Source organism: Myodes glareolus, chromosome 22 (assembly GCF_982192425.1).
Source record: "Myodes glareolus chromosome 22, mMyoGla1.1, whole genome shotgun sequence".
Classification (NCBI taxonomy): Eukaryota; Metazoa; Chordata; class Mammalia; order Rodentia; family Cricetidae; genus Myodes; species Myodes glareolus.
Genome location: NC_142047.1, coordinates 31,095,041 through 31,112,503, shown reverse-complemented (window position 1 = coordinate 31,112,503; position 17,463 = coordinate 31,095,041).

Here is a 17,463-nt window from a genome sequence, read left to right as displayed (position 1 = left end):
CAAGGTCACATCTCCTAATTATTTCAATAGTCCCACTACCTGGTGATCAAGCATTCAGAAAAATGAGCTGACGGGAGTCATTATTATTCAAGCTACCACAGGCACTAACACATGGCTTGGAAAGTTCTGGAGAACTCACGTTCGAATTGTCATAATAGACACCAACTACCAGCAGCTGCAAAAATGAAGGGAGTGCCTCAACTCTGGATGGGTACCAGTACCTCTACTCAAACCCCCATATCTCCCCTTTTCCTGTGACTAAGTGTCTTCTTATTTATTGAATTCAAGGTAGTTCCTTGAAACACGATTTTGAAAGGATTTATTCCTACTCTATTTCTTTTCAGGGAAATGTGAGGCTTTTATGTTTTGATTTATGCTCCTCCAAAATTCATAAACAGAAGCCCAACTCCAATGTGATTGCATTTAAAGTCAAATGGAGTCAGGCAGTGAGACATTAATACAACATAATTAGTGTCGTTTTTTTAGAAAAGAAGAGACACAAAGCATAATAACTAAAAAGAACTGTATACAAAATAATAAATATTTTTATAGAAGAATCTTCGTTTAAAAATGAAAATTTAAAATCTGATTCAAAAGTGAGGCATATATGGTTTATAAAGTTGCCATATATAAACTTAGAAAGCTTATATAAAATTATAAGTCTATGTAGCCAAACTGTATAGTTCTGCATCAATAATCTTATAAGTAATACGACGAAGATAAGCATATTTGTAATTTATTGACAATCATGCATACATACTTGGCATTGTTCACTTTCAATAAATTAATACTATTGATAAAATTTATTATATTATGCAGTTGTAAAATGTGCTCTACCTACTAAGAATGCACACCTGCATGAAGCTTAAAGTATCTGGTATAAGATCAAGCTAAAAAGAATCAGTACTGCCCATGGTGGAAGATGCTAGTTGCTCTGCTTGTCTCCAGAGGACCCACTGCTCTAAAACCAAGTAATTCTTCTGAGATTGTATGCACATTATTATTATTTTCTTTAGCTAAGCCTATTCTCATTAATTTCCACAGAATGAGCATGAGAGTGGGCAAACATTCCCTGGTATTTCCCGAACAGTCTTGTGCCAATGTCTGAGGTTTCATCTTCATTTTCACAGCACTGTATATTCTGTTCTACAGCTCAGATGAAATGCTTGTGGTGTCTTCACAGATTTGTATTGTTTCATGTCTCTCGAATCAGATATTGCAGGTTCCCTTCAGACTAGCTTCTTGTTTGAGCCACATTCCGAATGTACATCCATAAAACCACTGCACAAACGGTTCTGCTTTTGGAACTTGCTATTGCTTATTTGTAGACCGAATTTTCCCTGTAGGGCTTCCTTATGGAAATTCTGTCCTCATTGTGGGAGATTAAGCTCTTCACATCAATCTGCTTACAGTGTTCTGAGGTGGAGCCCTTGGGAGTCGAGTAGAATTAAAATTATTACAGAGGAGGCTCCAAGATTCAGTACTGGTAAACGCATATAAAAAAGAGTGAGCAGGGAGTGATATTAAAAGAGGCAAACCCACATGCACTGTTCTTGTCTCTTGTAACACAGCTCTATACCCTGCCTCAGACCCATCAGTAATAAAATGACTGTCACTTGACTTTGAACTGGAAAGGAAAATCACAGCAAGCTTTGTTTAACTGTAGAGGAACATGCCTCATGTGTTTCAATCTAGTAACAAAATTTACTAAGATCAAACTATTAATATTGCAAAGCTTTGTCTCACAGACCCCATCTGGTTCCCACTGCATAGCAATGCCCCGTCCCGCTTATTTGCCCTCCAGAGTCTGTGAGTACCACAGGGGTCTTTATCCCTCTTTCATCAGGAATAGTATTTTGTATGCAATGAATTTATGATCCAAGGTCTTAGATTTAATGGAGGAACAGAATAATCTAACATATTATATATTGTATAGAAAGTGCATGTGACTATCAGGGATAATGTAATATTTTTAAATTTTAACATTTTTATTATTTTTCAACTATAACTAATAATATTCAACTAAAAAATCTGGCCTTTCAAAAAAAACGTGTTTATCCTTTTATCTTTAGATGGATGGTCACATTTAATAGTGCACTGAGCTAGAACAAATTTAGGCAGTTTTATAGTCACTAGGGGTCACTCTTACAATTTTGAATCTTGTTAACCAAAGTAAGGTTATTCGCCTTAAAATGATTTAAGTTTAACATTTCTCTTCTTTACACATGTAAGGGTTCCCCTGATGATAATTAATGGGTGTGTCTGCCAAATAAATTGATTAAATGCTATATGTGCTTTCTTGTATTAATTATCATTGTGAATGCTTTCCTGAATGTGTGTGTGTGCATATGTTTAAAGAAAGCATTGCAACAATTGAAAAACCTGATCCTGTATTCATATACACTAATAGAAATCAAAATAAGAGCTCAACAGTTTTGTTCTCACAAAAACATTTTGGATTTTTAATGTTATAATTCCAATCATCAGAGAAGGGTTTGGGGAGCCTTGCTCTGGGAAGTTGTAGCCTTTCTTCCTGTGGATACATTGGTAATTTACCTGTGCAAATACAGTAAGAACAATCGGCTCTTCAAATCACCAAGCGTCATCTCAGCAGGCATTTTAATCACAAACAGGCTGAGAGGAAACAGACATTTGAAACTGTCCGAGGACAACAGCAAGAAGAACAAATCTCTGTTTAACCATTCTGTGATCATCTCATTCTCGCACCTACTCCCAAGCCTTCCAAGTAATTAGTGAATGGGCTATCAATCATGGCTTTTCAAGCAGGTGCCAGCTCATGTGTTTGGGGGCTCAGAATTTCTGTCTTTGTACAGCAGGAATTTATGGCAGTAGGACATGACCAGTAGAACTGACATTCCATTAATAGGAAAAGTTACCCTTAGAATTGACCTTTATAGGCAGGTGAATCTCTCTCTCTCTCTCTCTCTCTCTCTCTCTCTCTCTCTCTCTCTCTCTCTCTCTCTCGGTATTTGTTTAGAAGATACAAAGCCTTTGGTTCTAACTTCAGTGCTTCAAACAACAGCAACAACAAAACACAAAGCAAACCAACTGAACAGAAAAACCAAAAGAAGTGAGAAGAGACACAATTATGACACAATTATTGAGAAAAAATAATTACCAAAATCTTTATAGTAGGAAATTGCAATGCCTCCTTGACTCTTCAAAAGCATTTGTACACTGGAAAAGCTGTAAGCTTCTAAGACTATGGCAATCACAATGGCATCTGAAAGGGAAAATATACAAACAGATACAAGTGCATACATAAACATCAAATTTTTATGCATCTACTACCTATGTTTAAAATTTATATGCATTAGAACATGTATTCATGTGTACACAGTTAATATCCTAAATATCTTGTCTCAAACTAATATTCAAAAAGCTGATTTTCCAGTTCTTATAGTTGAAGAAATAATACCCCCAAAATAAAAAGTTCAGGAATGATTGACCTAGTATGCAATTGGAAGACAGCATAGGATATTTGATACTGGATCTGTCCCAGAAAATTAGAGATAGTTATCACAATATGACAGCACCCAATTTCCACTCATTCATTCTCTCTTAAAGGCATCATAAACCATTTATTGATTTTTCTAAAAGGATAAATAAGAAAGAAAAATGTTTCAGTTGACTATGAAGTCAGTTAATCCAATTTCAGTAACCAACAGGGGCAACGGGTCCTGATTGACTTTCTTAGTGGTTGCAGCTGCCCTGGGTGTAAGCAAAACAAAACCCCAAATCTAAAGGTTTCTCAAATCAAGAATAAATACAGCCCTAAAGATCAGTATCAAGTCTAGCTTCAGCAGAAATGAACATCACGTGCCTCTCTGCTGGGCTTCACTGATTCCAGCTGCCTCCTGCCAGGGTCAACATTACAGGCAGCTACAGGTGCCCGACAGTCTTGTTCTCCAGAATCTGGGATGAGAACCAAACTGAGAGCTGCAAAGCACAAAGCTGCTTAAAGGATTCACTGGACAGCTCTGTAGCTAAAGCTCCCGAAACATAAATCAGAGGGGAAATTCAGGAAGGTGTGCTAATTCCGTTCCTGCAGCACTCACTGAAGAAGGACCAGAAAACACCATGGCTGTACACTGTTAAGAACTACGAAATTGTCTTTGTCCCTCACATTCGCTTTAGTGTTGTGAGGATTCCACACAAGTGATGATGTAATTTTTGGATTTGGGTATCAAAGAGGTAGAGCAATCATGTGCTAGCAGAACTCTGCTGTCAATTACATGACTCACCCTGCAAGACTAGATTCTTACGATGTGAGATGGATGGTAGCACATGCTACTGGAAATCTTAGGAAAAGAGAGAAAAAAGAAACTAAAACCAAATGTATAAGCTAGCACAGAAACTGACACGTATCAAGGACTAAACAAATAGCTGCCAAATATTAACCATCATCAATACAAAGATGAAGAAAACTTGTTCCTGATGCTCTCAGTTTATTTTGTAAAACATTGCAATCATTTATATTTGCAGCTACTTGTAGTTGTTGGAGCAGTCAATCTGGATGATAAGATGTGTCAATTCTGCTTTGCTTCCTGTTTCACTATTTGAAAATATATTCAAGAAAGGATTACAATCCAAAGTCTTTTGGTCTCCAGAGATGCTATGGGCATGAACTGTCCAGAATTGCTTGTCTCTGGAAATGAAGGGATAGGATTGTTGGTTTCTAATACCACAGCCCAGATATTTTAACTCTGGAAATAAATCTCATTTTTTTTAAACAATGGTTGCTTATACTCTACAGGAAATTTTTGGATGAGAAGTGGAATATTATCTGTAGTTTGTGAAAATTAAAACTGAAAGTACAAATTCAAAGCACTTTTCTCTCTCATGTTTATTATTTAAATGATAAAACTCACTTCATGGAAAAGCTGAATTGAGAATTCAGCAATTAAAAATATTTAAAATGGCCTATAATTCTTCAAATACCTATTTCCTTCCAATCTAATTTGTTGTTGTATGATGTTACACAATCATATGTGTCTGCATAGCTTCTAAAATTCATGGTTAAAATACAACTTATATAGAAGAAAATCATAGTATGGAAAAACCATATTTTTGTTGAAAATCTATTTTATATTTTTAAAGTTTGTTTTTAAAACTTCATTATAAAAATGCAAATAATACATCACAGTAAGACATTAATTATAATTCACCACAATAAGACATTAATAATAAAATTCTCAATATAATATCTTGGGATAAAGTACCAACAAAAAGAGGAAAAGTCCTACAGGATCAATTCATAAGTTTTGGAAAGGAAAACTGTGCTTCTTTTAAGCATTAATCTAGTCAGTCCTGATTACTCTTTTTCTAAAGGAGTTATTTATCACACTAAATGTTAGATGTACATAGCACAATTACAGTGTATGCAAATCTTGGTCCATGGCAGGGAAACACTTGGTTAAGGAATACCAACCAGGCTGTAGCTCATCAGTTGAATGTTCATGTAGCACGAACAAAGTCCATTGTTTAAGAAAAAAATAATTTTACGTAGGTACTGTCCTGTAAATCTAACAGGGCAACCCTTTGCTGTATAGTAAGTTGAAGTCAGTTTCCAACCTGTCTCCAAAAACTGATGACTACAAGGAATTCCACGTTTAGATAAGGGAACATAAACATGTTTGTTTTCAAGTAGGTATTATGTAGTTCTGTGATGAATGCATTAAAGACTTTTCCAGAAGCTACAGCATTGAGAACAAAAATAAGAGTAGCGAGTCCCTCAGACAGTTGGGAATACACAGCTCAAGGAAGGGAATGGTATTTCAATTGACCATTGAAATGTGGACAGTATTTTATATAAAGTGTAATTTATGCTCAATGGAGCCTGAGTAGAGCTTGTGGAACAGTATATTCTCTAAATAATAGAATCTAGATTAATTTTTACATGACAAATTTTATCTTCTAACTACATGAATATATTTTCACATAAATCAGAACAATGTGATGATAGAAAGAGGAAACAAACATCATTGAAATAGGAATTAGTCTTCTAATGTTATTGAGGACCTCATTGTGGTTTGTACTAAATGGACATTCTTCTATATGTATCTACTTATTTTCTGGACAATGAAGTTAGAAAAAAATAAAATAATATTCCTTTTATACAGGTGGGGGAAAATAAGATTATGACAAAATGCTGACATTTGCCAATATCATATTCCATTAAAAATCAAAATCATGGCTCTGGGATGTAATTTCATAACTTCTAGCAGTTGTGAAATATCACCATTTCTCTTCAATATCCAGAGTGTTGTTATCTACAATAGGCAAAACTGACCAGTTCCATCAGCATTTCCTGAGACCTTGAGAAAGATGATGAATGTAAGCTGCCATTATAGGTTTTCTCTATAAAATTGTTGATTTAACCAACATGTTAGGGCATTCAGAGGCACGAGTGTTTACGAAATATGGATTTTGAGTAGTATTTCCCATTACAGACCACACTTACTCTCCTGTATAGAGTCAGGGAGTTGTTTTCTCACTCTCTATCAATGAGCAGCTTGCTCTTGACTCTTGCCTTTCTGTAACACTGAAACAACTTTTTTCTCCAAGTGAAATCCCCTTTACTGAGGGCACAGTGGGATTCCAGGCATTCTTTTTCTCTTTGTGACTTAGTAGCTTTCATGTGTAGGTCCACATTTGGAACCTATCCTTCTCTTACATCAAATTACTTCAGTTTCTTTAGCTGTTAGTTTAATGATGTCATATTTTTTTCATATTTCTGGTTTCTCATTTCAGGGACAATCGCTGCTCTACGTTGGTCACTGTCAAAATTAAATGAGCCGAATAATGCATAGGTATTGTCCTTTCACAATAGACTTAAGCAATCACTCTCTAAGCTCAGAATTTGCTAGGCTTGTAAGTTACTGAATAGCCTTGAAAATATACAGCAGCTGATTAAGTCAACTTTCAGCTAAATTTCCAGAGTTTTCCAGAAGACAAGAAAGTATCTGCATATTTGATTTATGATCATCTTTGAGGCAGTTAACCTCATCCACACCTTTTCATATCCTCTAGAATGTAGAAAATTCTGTATCAGAAACTCATTTGCTTCTTGAAAGAATTTAGTATTCCTTACTCTGAGGTCTTCATCTATTTAGAACATTCACCAAGTAGGCAGGAGCCTTTGTTGACCATAAGCAGAGTCCCTTAAAAATGGTAGTTTCTTACCCATCGTTTATCATTTAAAACAATGTGGTTGCACAATATTCAGTCTCCAAAGGAACAAACACGAGTGAAAGTCCTAGCTTTATATGATGTCAGGGACTAGAGACCCAGAGACAGGTAAGGAAAATGTATCTCCAATGGAAAGCCTGAGCATGATTGTCTGGGAAACAGAGATGAATAAATGACTCATTGCCTTCGGAAGAAAGACCCCGTCTGTGTTATTCGAATGATTTTGTTAGTCAAAAGACAGGGTCTAATTGGAGGACAAGGTTCTGAGTAGGAAGAAAAGAAATCATCTTGATAAAACACAGAGAAAAGTTTAGTATAACACATGAAGATTTAAGAAAATGTGATGAGTTAAAGCCTCCCCCCCTCTCTCTCTCTCTCACACACACACACACACACGCACACTTTTTGACAATACTGAAGATTTGAACAATAAGTGTTCTGAAAAAAATATAAATATATATGTATATAAATATATATAGTATATATATAACAAAGGGTCACAACTGTTGACTCTTCACCAAGGTATATTTTAAAATCTTGTATTAGATCATCAAGTAAAAATGTTGCCTTTTGACAAGTAAATTATATACATTACTCATAATTATATATATACACATATATATACAGACACATATATATTTAAATATATATAGTGTGTGTATGTGTGTGTGTGTATACATTTCTGAGGAAAGAGGACCTCATGTGCACCTTTAGCCTCCTATGGCAGTTAGTTGAGAACATTGGGACATTTCTTGCTGCTCTTTGCCTTTTTGAGACAGACTTAGTCTTGTTTATTCATTGCTGTATACTCTGGGCTCAGAGGCTTGAAAATTTCCAGAAGATTTTTCTGTTTCCCATCTCACATATCCCTACTGTGGGATTGCAAATGAATATATATCAGTGTATATGACTTTTTAATCTTGATTTGGAAGATCAAATTCAAGTCATCGTGTTTACTTAGTAAATACTTTTGTTCGCTGGTTAGTCTTAGCACCCCCAAAACTCCTTTGTAAAGGACATTTTGATTAGAAGTCCTCTGGGAAAGGGAAAGAAAAGTAAAGGAAAGCCAAAATATGTCACTGAAGGATGGAAGCTTAGTCAACCTGAGCCACTGAAATCCTGCCAGACTGATTCTTATGAAATGCATCATCCAGCTACAAATGACCAAAACACATTACGACTCATCAAAGTCTTGGCAACACAGCTGTTTGACAGCTAAACAAAACAAATGTTTCAAGCCTTTGAAAACTGTAAAGGAATTAATTTTAGTTCCCCAATGGTAGAGGGAGAAAAAAATTCTCAAGTATTTTTTCTGCTGAGTGCTTCACTGTATGCACAAAGCAGAGAGCCTGAGTACATATTGTTAATGAAATGTATAAATATTCTACCCATTTAGATGAAAGCCATACAGTAAATCCAAAGAAGAAAATAGCTTTCAGAATAAAGCCAGAGTGGAGAGAGAGTCATAGCACAATCAGAGCAAGAAACCACAGAAACTCGTGTATATTCTAACCAAGGAAGCACTTAACCAACAGAGAGTATAAGTTTATAAACCTAACATCTTCACTGTGGTTTTTGAAGAAGCCAAATGCAATGCACATAACCATTTGCAATGGATGTTACCACACAGTGTCTCATTGGACCCACACAGTTCTAACAGGTTGCTGCAATTGCCTACATTTAATAGGATTACAAAAATTTATACTTGAAGAAACTGAATAGCTAAATTAATCCTCAAGTCTCTGTGGTACAACAAAAACTGTGCTGTTTGCTTCACATAGACTACACTGCTTACTGCCATGTTTCATGTTTAAATGTTTGAATATTGAGCTGAGAATATAGTTCAGTGTGTAGACTCTTTTCCTAACATGCAGGAAATCCAGGGTTTGATCCTCAGCAACATACACAAAAATGTGTGGTCATGCATGTCTGTAATGCAAACATATGAGATGTAGAGGCAAGAGGGTCAGAAGCTCAAGGTCATTATGCACTTAATAGCAAGCTGAGAGGCAAGCCAGTGTGAGACACTGACTGGGAAAAGAAATGAGAAGAAAAACAAAACTTAAATATTGACAATTTTATTTTATCCCAACCTAAGAGAATCCCAGTGTAGTGCCCTAAGATGATCAGTCAACATCATGTAATTTTATGCTGGTTCTGTGGTTGCAAAGGCAAATTAATTCAAAATGTCAAGTGAAATGTCAAATAAAGTGGCTCTGGGTATCAGTTCAGCTGGGACCAAATCTTCCCATGTTTGTCACTAGAGAAGTTATTAAACTGGTGGGAGAAGCTAAAGGAAAACCACCTCTCTGTTTATATTTTTTAAAAGTGCCATAAAGTATTTTCTGTTGTCACCTTAATTATCTAAAAAATAATATAACTTATATGAGACTGAATTAAGGTAATAGTATATGTAGTATACTGCAACCACTGCATTTATAAATACATTCTGTTTTGGTCTAACTCGAACAAATATGAGTTTTCTTAAAATGTTAAACTGTAGGAGCTATATTTTACATTCAATTTCCTGGAGTAGGCAAAAAATGCCTATGATGAAATTATAAAGAAAACCTGAGCTCTGTTAGTAATAATGTTTGGAGAGAAAAGTGCTATTAGGTCTCTTGCCAGAAGATTTTAATCAAGAACTCTTTGTATGTTATCCTTTTGGTAACAAGGACAAGGCTGCAGATATTGGATGACCTTCACTTCATTACAAGCTTCTAATTGAAAGAATGTGTCTAGAGTTAGTACAAAGATTCTCATTGTCTGAACTTCTTTCAGCATATAAAGAAGGTTATTCTGCTAGTGATCCCTAGGTAAGTTGTTCATCATCAACAATTTTAATGGATGTATATGGTACTCAGAGCTAACCACAAGATATAGTTTATTTGCAAAGGACTTAAATAAACCTAGTTTAATACTCTTTAGATTTATATACCAGACTCAATGAGAGATTAGTCAGAAGCAATGGCCACATGTTGACTAAGCAGGTAGAAGGGCCTTCTACCAAGCCCAACCACCTGAGGTCAGTCCCCAGAAACCACATTGTGAAATAGGAGAATTGATTATGGGCAAATTTTCTTCTTACTACAATACATGTGTTGTGGCACTCATCTTGAAAACAGATACATAGATGTTTATGCAAATGATGTGGGAGTCCCCTCTGTATGCTGTGAATACCATTGCTTAATAAAGAAACTGTCTTGAGCCTGTGCAGAGAATAGATGTAGGCAGGGAAAACTGATCTGAATGCTGGGAGAAAGGAGGCAGAGTGTGAGAGAAGCCATGTAACCCCGCTGGAGACAGACGCCAGAACTTTAGCCAACCGGTTAGCCACAGCCACATGGGGATAAACAGATTAATAGAAATGGGTTAAATTAATATATAAGAGTTAGCCAGTAGGAAGCTAGAGCTCATTGGCCAAACAGTGATTTAAATAATATAGTTTCTGTGTGAGCATTGTGGTGCTGAGCATCTGGGAACCAACAAGCTGCCCTTTCCGAACAACATATGCGCACCCAACATGGGGCATGAACCCATGACCCTGAGATTAAGAGTCTCATGCTCTTCTGATTGGCATGCCATTTTGGTGGACTAAATCCAGGCAAGACCTGAGAAAGCTTAAAAATGACATAAAAGAACAAAGTTAACCATGACTTAGTAGCGGCATTTTCTTGGTTGAGCTTTGTTTGATAGAAGCAAACAGAGTCTTGGCTCCTTTAAGAGAGGTTTTTCTGATTCAGCAGAAGCAAAAGAAAAAGCTGTGGCTTTGAAATGCCAGCTTTCTGGGCCATGCTGCCAGCATGTCCTCTGGCTCTTTAGGGAGACTGAGCATATAAATGGAGTTTGTGAACAGACTGCTATAACTTGCTTAATGGCAAAACAGACCTGCTGTGTGCCGGAAAATGGGGCTGTGAGCATGACTCATATTAAACAGACCTCCACTTTGTCATGTTGGACTGGGCGGGGCAAGCAGTTTGTGCTATATTTTCCATAGTATTGGTGCTGATTCAGTTCATAAGAAGGGCTTAGCATTTTAAGAAGCACCCCTGGACAGTAAAGAATTACAGAAACACAATAAAGACAGATTCAGATGGAAAAGACCTCTAAATTGGTCAGTGTAGGATAAATGTATGTAGGCTTGGGAGAGAAGAGGAAAAGAATATAGACAGTTATAAAAAGAAGCAAATGGACCTAAGATAGAGAGGGTCTGAGGAAACAAACTCCACCAGGAGCAGAAGTCAGGAGCAAATCCAGTCCCGGAAGCCAACCCAGTTCCAGGACACTGGTGGTTCAGGCTTGAAGCAGCAACCTGACCCAGAGTCAGCGATCTCTACCGGAACTGGAGTAGAACAGAACAAGCTACCTAGGACAGAGAGTAAACAAGCTACACTGGGAGCAGAAGTCAGGAGCAAATCCAGTCCTAGGAGTCAACCCAGTCCCTGTACACTGGTGGATCAGGATTGAGCCAGCGATCAGATCCAGAGTCAGCAATCTCCACCAGAACAGGTACAGGGTGTAACCTCTAAGTGAGTGAGCCAAAGCCAAAGACTGCTGAGGGTCTGGACGTGAATCTGGGACCTTCAAGGGAGTAGACCTAAGCCAGGACCCCGGTGGGTCTGGGCATGAGTCTAGGACCTCCCAGGAACTAGGCCTGAGCCATGAACCCTGTCAGTCTTGGTGTGAATGAACCTGCGACCTCCAAAGGAATAGTCAGGAACCAGAGATCTTGGCAGGGACAGGTGTGAGTCTGGGTCCTCAGAGGATGTAGGCCTGAGCCAGGACCTCTATGGGTCTGGACATTGGTCTGGGACATCAAAGGGAATAAGCAGGAACCAGGAATCTCTGTGGGTCCGAGCATGAGTCTGGGACCTCTGCGAGAGTAAACAGGTTCTCTGCAGGTCCAGGAACACCCTAGGTTGAGACATCCAAGGCAGTAGACAAGAGTTAGAAACGTTTCCATGTCCAACTCCAACCCAGGGACTTCTGTAGGCGAGGTTACAGACCAGGATTTACAGAAAAAGGGCTAAGCTGGCACGCTATGCCAAAGTTGGCCTGAGATAGCAAACTCCAAGTGCAAAGAACAGGAATGCTGAGCTATCTCCAAGAACACAGAGTAACCAATGGGGTAACTAGAACTATGACACTGACTGTACCACTGGGAACAACCATCTGAGCTTTGAATTCACTGGCATCTAGAAGATTATTCAACAGAATCTTAGACAACCCCAACCACATCTGTTAGAGAAAAAGATGAGGAGAAGAGGTAAGAACACACACAACATTGCAAAGAGCAACACAACATCAATAAAACCTAAAGACCCTACAAAAGCAAGACCTGAACAACCATGTATGGATGAAATAGAAGAAAATAACCTAAAAAATAACTTCAAGAGAATGTTTGAAACTCTAAAAGAGGAAATGAGAAATTCCCCCAAAGAAATGGAAGAAAAGACAACAAAAAAATAGAACACATCATCAGATCACTTAAAGAAAACAAAAAATAAATCAAACACATGAAACAAACTATTCAGGACTTGAAAACTGAAATAGAAGCAATAAAGAAAACAAAAACCGAGGGAATTATAAAAATAGAAATCATGAGAAAACAATCAGGAACTGCAAACGCAAGCATGTACTGCAGAATACAAGAAATGGAAGAAAGAATCTCAAGCACTGAAAATCCAATAGAAGAAATAGACTCATCAGTTAAAGAAAACATTAATTCTAACAGGAGTTTAACCCAGAATATCCAGGAATTATGGGACACCATGGAAAAGCCAAATCTAAGAATAAAAAATATAGAAGAAGGAGAAGAAGTTCAACTCAAAAGCACAGAAAATGTATTTAACAAAATCATAGAAGAAAATTTCCCAACCTAAGAGAGATATGCCTATTAAAATACAAGAAGCTTACAGAACACTGAATAGACTGGATCCAAATAAAAAGTCCTTTTGCCACATAATAATCAAAAACTAAACATACAAAGTTAAGAAAGAATATTAAGAGCTGCAGAGGAAAAAGCCCAAGTAATATATAAAAGAAGACCTATCAGAATTACACCTGAATTTTTATTGGAAACAATTAAAGCCAGAAGGTTGTGGTCAAGCTTTATGCAGATATTAAGAGACCATGGACATCAGCTCAGACTACTATACCCAGCAAAACTGTCAATCACCATAGAAGAACAAAACAAGATATTCCATGACAAATCTAGATTTCACAAATACCTAGCCACACACCCAGCCCTATACAAAATACTAGAAGGAAAACTCCAACCCAAGGAAGTTGGCTACACCAACAAAAACACAGACAATTGATGATCTCATAGCAGCAAATCCCAAATAAGGGGGAAACACACAAATTAACATCACCAACAACAAAAACTAAATTAACAGGAGATAGCAATCGCTGATCATTAATATCCCTTAATATAAATGGACTTAACTCACCTATAAAAAGTCACAGGCTAACAGATTGGATATGAAAACAGAATTCATCCTTCTTCTGCATACTAGAAACATATCTCAACCTCAAAGACATACATTGTCTCAGAGTAAAGGGTTGTGAAAAATATACCAATCAAATGGAGCTAAGAAACAAACGGTTGTAGCTATCCTAATAGCTAACAAAATAGACTTCAAGGTAAGATCAGTCAAAAGTGACAAAGAAGGACATTTCATATTAGTCACAAGAAAAATCCATCATGAGGAAATCTCAAAATTGAACATCTATGTGCCAAATACAATGGCACTCTCATATGTGAAAGAAACACTTCTAAAGCTTAAATCATACATTAAACCCCACACACTAATAGTGAGAGACTTCAACATTCCCCTCTCACCACTGGATATGTCAATCAGACAAAAAATGAACAGAGAAATAATAGAACTAACAGATGTTATGACTCAAATGGACTTAGCGGATATCTATAGAATAATCCATCTAAACAGAAAAGAATATACCTTCTTCTCAGCAACTCATGAAATCTTCTCAAAATTTGACCACATACTTGGTAACAAAACAAACCTCAACAAATTAAAAAAAATGGAATAATCCAATGTACCTTATCAGATCACCATGGTATAAAAATAGAATTCAACATCAATACTAATTTAAGAAAAGCCAAAAACACATGGAAATTAAACAATGCTCACCTGAATCATCAATGGGTCAAGGAAGAAATACAGGGAGAAATTAAAGACTTCCCAAAATTCCATGAAAATGACCACACAACATACCCAAATTTATGGGACACAAAGAAAGCAGTGTTAAGAGGAACATACATAGCACAAAATACCTACATAAAGAAACTGTAAAAATCACACACTAGTGAATTAACAGAACATTTGAAAACTTTAGAACATAAAGGAGGCAAACTCACCTAAGAGAACTAGAAGGTAGGAAAGAATCACACTTAGAGCTGAAATCAACAAAATAGAATCAAAGAAAAAAGTACAAAGAATAAATGAGATAAGGAGTTGGTTCTTCCATAAAATCAACAAACTAGACAAACCTTTATCCAAACTATCCAAAAGGCAGAGAGAATATATCCAAAATAGCAAAATCAGAAATGAAAAGGGGGCATAAGAACAGACATGAAGGAATACAGAGAATCATCAGGTCATATTTTGAAAACCTGTACTGCACAAAACTGGAAAACTTAAAGGAAATGTACAACTTTCTGGATAAATATCACTTACCAAAATTAAATCAAGACCAGATAAGCAAATTTAATACTTATACCTGCTGAAGAAATAGAAAGTCATCAAAAGTCTCCCAACCGAAAAAAGCCCAGGACCAGATGGTTTCAGCTCAGAATTCTATAAGACTTTCCAAGAAGAACTAATACCAACACTCCTCAAATTGTTCCACACAATAGAAACAGAGGGAACATTGCCAAACTCTTTTTATGATGCTACAATTACCCTGATACTCAAACTACAGAAAGACATCACTAAGAAAGAGAATCTTTCTTAATCTCACTCTTAAGAGTGAGAACAGACCAATCTCACTCCCAAACATTGATGCAAAAATACTCAATAAAACACTGGCAAATTGATTCCAAGAACACATCAGAACTATCATCCACCATGATCAAGTCGGCTTCATCCCAGAGACGCAGGAATGGTTCAACATAGAAAATCTGTCAATGTAATTCACCATATAAACAAGCTGAAAAATAAAGAGCACATGATCATCTCTTTAGATGCTGAAAAGCTTTTGACAAAATATAATATCCTTTAATAATAAAGGTCTTGGAGAGAGCAGGGATACAAGGAGCATACCTAAACATAATAAAGACAATATATACAAAGCCAATAGCCAACATCAAGCTAAATGGAGAGAAACTCCCAGTGATTCCACTGAAATCAGGAGCAAGACAAGATTGTCCACTCTTTCTATACATATTCAAAATAGTTCTTGAGCTCCTAGCTAGAGCACTAAGACATGAAAAGGAGATCAAGGTGATACAAATTAGAAAAGAAGAAGTCAAGCTCTCACTGTTGGCTGATATTATGATAGCTTACATAAGCCATCCCAAAAATTCTACCAAGGAACTTCTACAACTCATAAACACTTTCAGTAATGTAGCAGGATACAAGATAAACTCAAAAAAATCAGTAGCCATTCTGTGCACAGATGATAAAAGGGCCAGAGAAGAAATCAAACAATGGAATCACTTCCTGGATGTGATAGTGAAGGCCCATAATCTCACCTAATTTTAAGGCTAAGGCAGGAAGATCCCAACATCAGGGTTAACTTAGTCAATATAGTGAGAGTCCGTTTCAAACAAAAAGGGAAGGGGGATGGGAAGAACTTTGGTGGTAAAGTGATTATCTTGCATGTCAAATCTCTAATTTCATTCTCCAAAATGGGAGCAAAAAAAAATCTTTTATCACACTAGTTGAGAACTGACAAGAGAGATTCAACATAGAGTAGACTTTAATGGCCTACACATTAGATAAAACTTGAATCTTACCATGGCTTCTCTGTAAATCAACCTTTCTAGTATTCCTTTAGCAGTAGTTCAAGGAAGCCTTTTCTCTAAGAAAATGCTAAAGTCACCAAAATTTATTTTTGATAAGACAAGAATTTCTACCAAGAAAGAATAAGTGTCATCCCTCAATGATGAGATGTCTTGTCTGTCCATCTTGTAAATCCCGCAAACTCCTCACCCTCACATCACGAAAGGAATGGAACATTCCTGCCTAAAACTGGAAGAAATAGGGCTGTGTGATGACGAGCACGATGACTTTTATTCTCTTTCTCTCCCTCTTTATTTTTATCTGACAAGGTCAGGGTGATCTTAACTTTGAACGTTTTAAATAGTTCTGAATACATTCTCAAATACTCAGCTACTGATGTTAAGAGAGACTTCAAGTGATGGGGGAAATGTTCTTTTTCTTCATGGGATTTGGATGGAGTCCCTTGACAAGTGACAATTTCATTATTCAGGAACTAAGAAAAAGGTCACTTGTGTAGGTTAATTTTGGAAAGTGAGTATAGCTCAAAGTTTCTTTTTAATGGCACAAAGGAGGGACAAGAGAAGTCATCAGATGAAAGTGAAAAAGTTGTCATGTCTGTATGTTTGCTCATATGTGTGTATACATGCTATGGACAATCTCTGGTTATGGTGTTTTCAGCCACCACTAACCTACCCACAGCAATCTGCTAGGAATTCAAATGTTTTCATATACTTAATTTGACTCTCCCTGTAATAAACTGGCATAGGATTTCTTCCATATGCAAAGATTATGTTTTAATTGGTCTCAAATTAGATTTGTGCATGAATATTTTTAAAAGCTCCTAGGTGATTCTAATGCTTAGACAGCATTGAGAAAACATGCCTGTTGCCTCAGCTCAACTCTGTCTTTTGCTGATGCCATAAATAGCAACACTCTTAATTCAGCAGCTAAAGATGTGATGCTTATTTTTTCTTAAACTGTTTGCTTAAAAGTGATTGGCACTTGTCTCTCTCAAGTAGTTCTGGGCCTATTCCTATTTTTCCTTCAAGTGTTAAGATAGCATCAAGGAATAATAGTAATGGTATGTAGAGAATAATATCGACCATTGCTTCTGACATTCTTTTCAATACTTTATTTTAACATTTATTCTTCTCTCATGCACTACATTTTGACCTCAGCTTCTCCTCTGTCTACTCTCCCAGTTCTTTCCCCCACTTTTTTTTAACAAAATGAACTCCTCAGTTTCCATAAAAACAACAACAACAACAACAACAACAAAAAC